At 44.5% G+C, this 10,257-nt stretch overlaps 1 pseudogene; it reads left to right on the plus strand.

Annotated features, from left to right (window-relative positions):
* The first annotated feature begins 9,361 nt into the window (after nucleotides 1-9,361).
* LOC134912676 (5S ribosomal RNA) lies at nucleotides 9,362-9,480 on the plus strand (annotated as a pseudogene).
* The last annotated feature ends 777 nt before the right edge of the window (nucleotides 9,481-10,257 follow it).

Here is a 10,257-nt window from a genome sequence, read left to right on the forward strand (position 1 = left end):
CTGCCTGCATATCATGGATTTTGGTTGTAAGGATGTCGAGGTCTGGCTCGACATCACGCAATCTAATCAGGATCCGAAAGAGCCCAGAGTACAGTGAACAAGGGTACACAGGCAGGTTCTCTTGTGCAGGGGACCAGTGCGGATGCTTCGTCGGGTCGTAAGGCAGGTGGTGCAGGTCGAGGGTTTGCGCAGGTGCTCGTGAAAGGGAAATGCTTTGCGTACAATGGTTCATGCTCGCTAGGCCGGAGGTGTCGCTTTCGGCACTTATGCTTGTGCTGTAATGGATTTCACCCATCAGGTGCCCAGAGCAGGGAAGGCAGGAGCAGGTAAACCCGCCGGTGGTGGGGGTGCTCAGTAATGCTCCATCGCCTGTCCATTTGGATACCATGGCCAAATGGCTGAGTTGGTATCCTAATAGAGAAGTTGCAAAGTTTTTGTTGCACGGTTTTCAGTTTGGTTTCCGCCTGCCGGTTGCGGGTGAGGTGAGAGTGGGGGCCCCGAGGAATCTTCAGTCAGCGTGCGCTTTTCCGGCGGTTTTTGCGCAATAAAGTGGAAAAGGAAGTTCGGCTTGGGAGAATGACGGGTCTTTTTGCTCTGCCTCCTCTGGAGGATTTAGTTATTTCTCCAGTGGGGGTGGTTCCTAAGAAGACTCCAGGTTCCTTCTGGCTCATGCAGCATTTGTCTTATCCTTTGGGGTCATCAGTCAACAACGCTATACCTCCAGAGCAATGTTCAGTGGTCTATCAGTCATTTGACGAGGCTCTGGGTATTGTGAGGTACTATGGTCCCGGTGCTCTGATGGCTAAGATTGATGTGGAGTCGACTTTTCGGTTATTTCCCTTACATCCGGACTCGTTCCGGCTTATGGGATTTTGTATTGGGACGGAGTATATCATCGACAAGTGCTTGCCGATGGGATGCTCCATTTCCTGTTAGTTTTTCGAGAAGTTAAGCACCTTTTTGCATTGGTGCGTGAAATCTTCTAAGGGAGGTTATGGGGTGGCGCACTACCTTGATGACTTCCTCTGTGTTGGGCCTGCGGATTCCAGCCGTTGTGTGGAATTATTGTTTAGTTTGAGAGTGCTTTTTTATCATTTCGGTGTATCGGTGGCTGCAGATAAAACCGAAGGGCCCCTCTCTCGTTTATCTTTTCTGGGTATCGAAATTGATACAGTGGCAGGTCCGTGTCGCCTTCCTCAGGCCAAGGTCGCCAAGTTGCACGAGGTCATAGGGCAGTTTTTAGGGTCGTGCAAGGTGACTCTTCGGAAAGCCCAATCTTTGCTGGGTCTGTTGAACTTTGCCTCTCGGGTCATTCCGATGGGTAGGGTCCTTTGCCGGAAATTAGAGTGGGCCACGGCGGGGTGTTTCGGACCGCATCATTTTCTTCAGTTGTCTTCCAAAATTAAGAGGGATTTGGCCGTTTTGGGCCTCTTTTTTAGAGGAATTTAATGGAGTGCAGATCTGGTTGGCCCCGCTTGTAGACAATACTGAGTTGCAGCTATTTACTGATGCAGCTGGGTCCTTGGGGTTTGGTTGCTACCTTGATGGATCTTGGTGTGTGGTTTCTTGGCCTGAGGAATGGGCGTGTATGGGTCTCACTAAGGCACTTTTGCTGCTGGAACTTTTCCCAATCATGGTGGCTTCAGATGTTTGGGGCAAACGTTTGTCCAATCGCAGCATCTCATTCAGATGTGATCATCTCGGCGTGGTGCATGCAATTAACAACCAGAGGGCGAAGTCACTTGTGGTGTTGCGAGTGCTGGCACAGCTTGTTATGTCTGTGATGGAATGTGTTTCGCGCGCAGCATGTTCCGGGAACAGACAATGGCATTGCTGATGCTTTGTCCCGTGGGCAGTGGGATAGATTTTGGTCATTGGCACCTGAGGCTGATGGTCTTGGGGTATGGTGTCCCTGTTATGTTTGGCATGGAGGGATTAGCGATGCGGTCAGTCGCCCCTACTACGCTCAAGGCTTACACTCAAGCTTGGAGTGAGTGGGAAGAGTTTACCCGTGGATGGTGGCATGGAGGTAAGAGCGGGCATCAGCTGATGCTTTCTTTTATATGGCAACTCTATGTCTCTGGTAGGTCTAGAGCGGTAGTGTTGCGGTACCTAGCGGGGATTTCATTTTTTACCAAGTTAAATGGTCTCCCTGACATTACAAAGAGCTTCCTATTGGCTAAGGCTCTTAAAAGGGTGGGCGCATCTGGCGCCTCCGCCACCTGACAGGAGGCATCCGATTGATGCAGCACTCCTGCCAGTAATCATAGGAGCGGTTGCGGAAGTAGCTTCATTGTTTTTCAAGGCGCTGTTGTTCGGGTTGGCTTTTTCCATGGCATATCATGGGGCCTTTCGTGTGTTGGAGTTGGTTGCGTCCTCTAAGTGGGCAGATTCGCTCATGCTTAGGGAAGATGTTGTGGTGGGTGAGAGGTCTTTACTGTGCAGACTGCGGCGATCCAAGACAGACCAGTTGGGAAGAGGTCAGTGTGTCACAATGGTTTCATCCTTGGATGGTCGGGTTTGTACGGTGGCATTGGCTGCTCGCTATTTAGCGGTTCGGCCCTCCTTGGATGGTTCTTGGCTGCGGCATTATGATGGGTTGTCACTGACGAACTATCAATTTCGTTGGATGTTAAGTCGTTGTTTGATCAGTGTTGGCCGTTCATACCAGACTTTCGGGACGCATTCGTTTAGGATCGGTGCTGCTACGTCAGCCGCGTCTGACAGGATTTCCGTCAGGGAGATCCAGTTGTTGGGGCGCTGGAAATCTTCCAGCTACAAGCGTTATATTCGGCCCCGTGTTTTGGTTTGATTCTAGTAGTTTTGTAATCGCTTAATCAAGTTGATTGTCGAATCTGTTGAGTTTGTTATTGTGTGTTACTGTTTGTCGTCTCCTATCCTTCCCACTCGGGGATTAGCTACTTGCCACTGTTAACAGTGGGGGACTGGAGTTCTATCACAATTTTTTACCTGGCTGACAGGCTGAATTCGGCTTAATATTACCTTAATTCGGCTGATTGGATTCTAATTAAAAGTCCCTCAGCAGGTTTTTAACTTTCACCTCCAGCCAAGTTTACCTGTATTGCACCCCCTTCCCCCCCGACCCTCCCTCATCTCATCCAGATTTATTTAAATTTTTTCCTTTCCCCAATGTGTCTTTATGTTGCTTCGATTCGTCTGAAGCATGTTTGCATGGCTAAGCCGTGGTACTAAGGTAAATTTTTCTTTTTGGCATATCCTCCTGTTTTTTCTTATACATGTGCTAGTTCATTCTTCGTACAATCATTAACCTATTTTATTTATTTTCCTTTGCTTTAGGATGGGTAGATGATGAGTGTGCAGTGTGGATGGTCATTCACTCTTTTGTGTTTTGGTCATCCGGGTTTATGGCCTAGGATGGGGCAAGGAGGCTTCTGTAAATCTGTGGAATTCAGTGGTTGGGTTGGCGTGGTATGTTATGGCGAGGTTGTTAGTTCAAGCTCAGGCTCATGGTGTTCCGAGGGTTCTGTTGGTGCACTTGGGTGGCAATGATTTGGGAAAGAGAACATCGCTGGATTTGCGTTGTGCTATGGTGAGAGATTTGGCTAGTATTGCTGATGCTTGGCCTCACTGCACATTGATCTTCTCGTTTATTGTGCCGAGGTTATGTTGGCGAGGAGTGCCTGATGGTCAGCCTACTGATGAGGCCAGGAAAAAGTGAATTTGGCAGTGGCGAAGTGGGTGTTAGTGCATGGTGGTGCAGTGGTCCGTCATGATAGGATCCGGTTTCGATATGATTACCTTTTTCGTTCTGATGGTGTGCACTTGTCTGATGAGGGTTTGGTGCTCTTTCTGGAGGATCTTTTTTCGGCTTTGGATTCGGTAGGTTGGGGGTATGGTGGCGGTACGAAGCCTCTTTAGGTAGAGCCTTCGCTGTTGGTGGAAAAGAGTGGCTGGTTCATTGTGTTTGAGTTAGTAGTCGCAGTTTTAGTCGGTTTGGTGCTGTTTAGGTGCACTCACCTTCGTTGACTGTTATATCTGCTGGACCACCCTTCAGGGGGCAGCATCATCACCCTTCAGAGTGGGTAGTTAAGGTAGAAGGTCTGAGTGGATACCTTGGTTTGGTTTTTAGTTTGCTTAGGTTATTGGTTGGGTTTGTTTGATTAGCTTGGGGTTTGACAGAGGTTTTTAGCCGTTCTTTTTCTGGCCACCATACTCTTTTTTTCTTTATCTTTATTATCTAATCTCAGTTGATTACAGTTTTTACAAATGATTAGGTTATATTAATAAATAGCTAACAACTTTCTGCCAAAATACATGTCTCCGTGTCATTATTTATAGAGTAAGTGGTTTTGGTGGTGTCACTGTTTGGAGGAAGGTACAGCCCTCAGTCATTAGGAGGTTTAAGCAGGTAGTACTGCCGGCAACATATGTCAATTGATATGAGAGATCAGATTGACCATCCTCAGAGTATTATCTAAAGCCTGTATAGATTGTACAATGCTAACCAATTCTGCATCAATCAGCTGCACCAGACAAGCATTCAACCTACTTGTCAAATGTTTTGCAAAGAATTCAATATCTACATTGAACAGGGATATAATATACTATAATTAATATAACAGGTATGGTCCTTCTGGTGCTTCCATATCACAATAATAATGGATTTCAGTGTATCAGCATGAAACTTTCTCCTTGCATGATAATAATAATAATCATTTTATTTATATATAGCGCTCTTTCTCCAATAGGACTCAAGGCGCTTAACAGATACATAGCATAATATAGTACAGAAACAATAAAGTACAGAACAGCTTTTCAGAAAATACAGAAGCATGTAGATACTAAAGGGACATTATGGAAATGCTTGAGTAAACAGGAAGGTCTTGAGTCTACTTTTGAAGGATTCTATAGTTGGAGCCTCTCGCGGTGTGCGGGGAAGTGAGTTCTATAGAGTCGGAGTCGCATGACTAAAAGCTCGACCCCCAGATGAATTACGGAAGATTCTAGGTACTGCTAAAAGTCCTTCATCTACAGATCGCAGTAATCGAGTGGGGCAGTATGGATTCAGAAACTGCTTCAGGTACTGGGCACTGGTCATGTAGTGCTTTGAAACTCAGTAAGCCAATCTTGAAGATGATTTGCCATCTTACAGGCAGCCAGTGAATATGATCCTATCAATAGGAAAAACCAGGGATATAGCCAGAACTTTGTGGGCTCCATAGCAACATTTTAAAGGGGCCCTTGTCCCAATACTTCTAGAGAGACTCTTCTCTGCAGCTGTTTTTAATTATCTGCTCTGTAATAGTGCCCTAGTTTATTATCTGAACCATAGTAATGCCTTAGTTAATGTTATGCCCCATAGTAGCACCCTAGTTAATGTTATGCCCCAAAGTAGTCTCCTTTTGTAATGTTATTTATTATTTATTTATTTATTACCAGTTATTAATAGAGCGCACACATATTCTACAGCACTTTACAGAGAATATTTGCCCACTCACATCAGTCCCTGCCCCAGTGGAGTTTACAATCTATATTCCCTATCACAAGTACACACAGACACATTCATGCTAAGGTTAATTTTGTTGGGAGCCAATTAACCTACCAGTATATTTTTGGATTGTGGGAGGAAACCGGAGTACCCGGAGGAAACCCATGCAAGTACGGGGAGAATATACAAACTCCGCGCAGTTAGGTCCATGGTGAGAATCAAACCCATGATCTGTGCTGTGACGCAATAATGCAAACCATTACACCATCCATACTGCCCAAAATGTTATGCCCCATAGTAGTGCCCAAGTTCACATTGTCTTATTCTAGCACTGCCAGTACACATTATGCAACAAAGTACCCCCAATTCACATTGTGACATACAGTGTGCCCGGTCCATAATATGCCACATCACAGTGCCAAACAGGGTATGTTTGGGTATCCAGCACAGGTATAGGATAGGATAAGATAAATTAGTGTAGAAAACAGTCTATTTCAATTTATTCTTGTGGCAAACTGCCCAGATAAATATTGTGACTGGAGGTGCCCCTGGGATATGAACACAACATACTATAAGACAATCATTGGCAATAAGCCAAAGAAGAAGCATATGAATCCCTTTGTGGGGCACTCTTATCTTCTGATGTATATTTGTAGTGTTTAAAACACAGCTTTAATTTCTTAATTCCCTTAGAAAGAATAAATAAAAAAGGAATATTTTACTATTTATGTGAGATATTGTATTCTCTCCTTTATATATAAAGAATAGACATATATATAAAGAATAGACACAGAGAGTTAAATTTCTTTACAGCACCCCACACCTATGCTGAAAACAATACAAATACAGGTAATTGCAGGCAAACTCTGATTGTATCATTTGCTGGTTATGATAAATTGTTGTACAAGTTTCAAAATCTAAAAAAAATAATGGAAAAAAATTAGATTTTTGCTTTTGTGTTATTTTACAAATACTCTGGCTTTTATCTCATGAATTGCCAATAAACACTGGTAGAAATAAAGTTAAAGTGCTGAGAGGGTAATCCCATGTGTGGTGTTAGATGATCCCTGATACTGGGGGCATTGCAGGGGTCAAATTTGCCACAGGGAAGCCAAGTACTGCACCAGAAAGAATACCTGTTCGTAGTAAGAGTCAGTATGGAAAGATTCTACCATGCCACTGTCTGCTGTTAATGGACCACCGCTGCAGCAGAGAACCCGAAGTAGCTAGGAGCACTACTAGAGTAGACCGACCGTTTCACTACATGTGGCTTGTTCACCTATACACTGACACAGCTTCCTGTCATGATTTTTAAAGGATATTGATTGCCTAATTAGGCAAACACTGTGCGGCTGTCAGGGTAACCAGCCACACAGGTCTAATTAGTATAGTATACCTGAATTGTGTGTCATTGAAAACTCAGTTAGGGTAAATAGCTAGTATATGTACACCGGGTTAAAAACTGCATATTGTCACAATCCTGACTTAATATTTTTTGATGTTGTGTCTTACTTCTGCCTGCAGTTCAGCACACAAGCTGCAGTTTGTGTTATCTGCTGCTGTAAACTCATAATTATACCCCTTTCAAAAATACTCTAAAATCACGGATTTTTGCGTGTGAACGTGCATCAACCCAGGATTTCTGTATGTCTGAAAGAACCAACCCGGGAACATGTTCCTAGGTCAGTGCCACTGATATTGCCAGTGTTGTTCCGGGGGCTTTCATACTGGGTAGACAACCCGGGTTAAGTGTGAATGGTGCAACCTGAGAATTTCCTCCCGGGCTGCACGTAAAACCTTTTAATTGGTCATCCAGAGCTGCTTGATGTATGCTGATGACATCATCATCAGTCGGAAAGGGAGAGAAGCTACCCATGCAGCCACACACTTTGAGAAGGCTTGAGGATCACAATGGGTTCATGAGAGGAGTGACAGTGCCAGAGGTCAGAGGAGAACAGTGCCAGAGCTAGTGCCAGTGGTGAGAGTGGCATTTTGTTTGAGATCATGTCTCACTGGAAGGAGGAGGAGGTCTGGGAGCTATAAAGTGGGAGGGGAGAGGAGGAAATAAAAGTTAAAATTACAGGCACTGTTAAGGATGCCATAATCTAAGGCAACATTGCAAAGATCCCGTCTAGCAGGAGTATTACGAAAACACAACAGCAAGTTCTTAACAAACTAAAGTCCCTTAAAAAGCAGTATGCAAAGGTCCATGACCACAATTGAAATTGCAGTGGTATGGGAAGGATGGAGTGGCCCTTATATGATTTGTGCAGTAACGTTTTGGCCATACAGCACTACGCAATCCTGTTGCCCTATCTTCATCCAGTGATGCTGGCACAGCAGTGGCTTCACAAGGCGGGCCCGCAGCCAGGTGTAACACCTGGAGGGCGTGACACCAAAATGTAGGCTCCTCCACAGTGACAGGAGACAGGTGCTGCAGTGTTAAAGAAGAGGAGCTGACAGTGCAGGGAGACTGTCTCTGGGGGTAGACTAGTACAGCCTAGCTGTACTGGGCTAACCCCGGAGACAGTCTCCCTGCGCTGTCAGCTCCTCTACTATGACAAGAGCCGGGTGCTGTAGGAGACCCCTGGGGTGACGATTTTCAGGATCCCTGCGAGGCCACGTTCCCTTTAAATACGGCCACACACCCTTTTTGCCCTGAGCGTGCCCCCGGCGTGCCGGGAGATCAGGGGTCTGCACCGGGTGTCACCACACCTGGTGACACCTCTGTGGCACACTGTCTGCAATACCAATGGGCATGCCTTCATTGACTTCTGGGTGCAGCCAGCAGAGTCAGGCATCATCACAAGTCCTCTTTGATGATGATACTGATGACGAATCAGTTATCACCATCATCGAACCAAACAATGACACAGATTTGACAGCAGCATAGCAGAGCCAATGAACAGTTTCCCAGCCACAGACCAAAGGAGACAAGTCTACCCCACACACAAACAGTAAGTTCCCCTGTATTAACCCTAATATTAACTCTGTTTGTTGCAGCGTTAAATTATGTGTTGCCTTGTTACTGATTAGGTGCAGGGTGCTAAAATGAAACCATATATGTTGCAGCCTTCTACTTCTGCTAGAGAATGGTAACCGCAAGCACAGATGCCTTGATAGTGCTGCTTTTTATTTTGTAATACCCTTTACAGTCATGTGGCATACACTATTTTAACCCTTGTGATGCTTAATTCTTTATTCCTGCCTTTGTTTCAGTCTTCTTGGTCTCAACACATAGGAAGAAGACCAAAATCGAGGTACCTACAAAACCATGAATAATATCCTGTGTGAGCAACTATGAGAGCTTCATTTAGATTGACAGGCTCAAGATTGTATTGATGGCATTATCAATCAGTGAAGATTTTGTGATTGTACTGATAATTCTGGTAAAATGCATGACATGTATTTATGATCTTTTTGAAATCTAATGCTTACTATAAAATACTTGTTTGCTGATACTTACGAAGAGGTCACAGCTTATTATCACTACAATCACAAAAATCTTCCATGATTGACAATACCATCTACTGCTAAATGTGAAAACTAATTATTTGCTCTACAGTAAGAAAAGCTTTCTATTACATATTCCTGCTTTCCCTGTGATGCAATAGCTGAGTCCAGATTTATTCTTATAATTTCTCTTTGTACCCCATCTCTCTCATCCACTGTCCACTATAACATTATATGAGTGTGGACAGCAGAAGTGGGGGTACCCTATCCTATCTCTACCTACTGCATTCGAGGACTCTCTCATCCACTGCCAGATATCAAACTCTCTGCAATGCAATTGTAACAGAGATTTGGGGCAAACTAAGCGGGACAGCAGAAGTTCTCGCTTTTTGGTATTCATGTCAAAACCATACACTCTCTCATTTGTTGTACCTAAACCACTACTGCCATACTTCACTGGCCACGCCTAAATCCATTTGATCTTGGAAGCAAAGCAGTGACAGGTCTGATCAGTACTAGGTTGGGAGACTACCTAGGAATATCAGGTGCAGTAGCTATATCGCAGAACTTATAACAAACAGCAGAAGTGGTGGAGCAAACATTGGCTTATACCGTTACCTATACATCCTAACTTTCATTCACAGGGATCTCTAAATATACCTCTTCAAGAGTCTTTTTAAGGTAACTAAGAGGTAATCAACATGTAGACTCATATGTGATAAATCAGAAAATATCAAAAGCATAGTAGCAATACGCCACTCAGCACCAAGAGAGCCACCATCAAGAAGAACATCATTTATTAAGTAAATTTATGTCTTTATCTATATGGGTGTGGTATGGCTGAAGCATACCAAAGCCGGGATCCCGGAAGCATACCGACCCGGGATCCTGGCGGGGAGGGGCGAGTGCAGCAAGCCCCTTGCGGGCTCGCTGCAGGCTTGGTGGCGACATGCGGTCACCATGGGTTCTATTCTCACTCTATGGGTGTTGTGGATACCCACGAGTGGAAATGGCCACTGTTGGTCGGCATGCCGACCGTCGGGATAGTGAGGGGGTGGGATGGTCATGTGATTGTCGGTCTCCCGACCTCCGGTCACATGAATACCACCCATCTATATATGACATATGTTCTCCTTATACACATAGATATTGTGTATAATTGTGTTTTTAATATTTTTCACCTTAGGCATATTTGAATCTGTACTGCATATTAAATAACATTACCTGCAATCGTCTAGGATATCTCAACCCAGATACAAATACCATTACTATCCTTTGAAGGCGAATTTTCATGTACTAAGGTCTGTGTAGACATATTTTAAAATTAACAATAA

The sequence above is a fragment of the Pseudophryne corroboree genome, chromosome 4, assembly GCF_028390025.1.
Source record: "Pseudophryne corroboree isolate aPseCor3 chromosome 4, aPseCor3.hap2, whole genome shotgun sequence".
Classification (NCBI taxonomy): Eukaryota; Metazoa; Chordata; class Amphibia; order Anura; family Myobatrachidae; genus Pseudophryne; species Pseudophryne corroboree.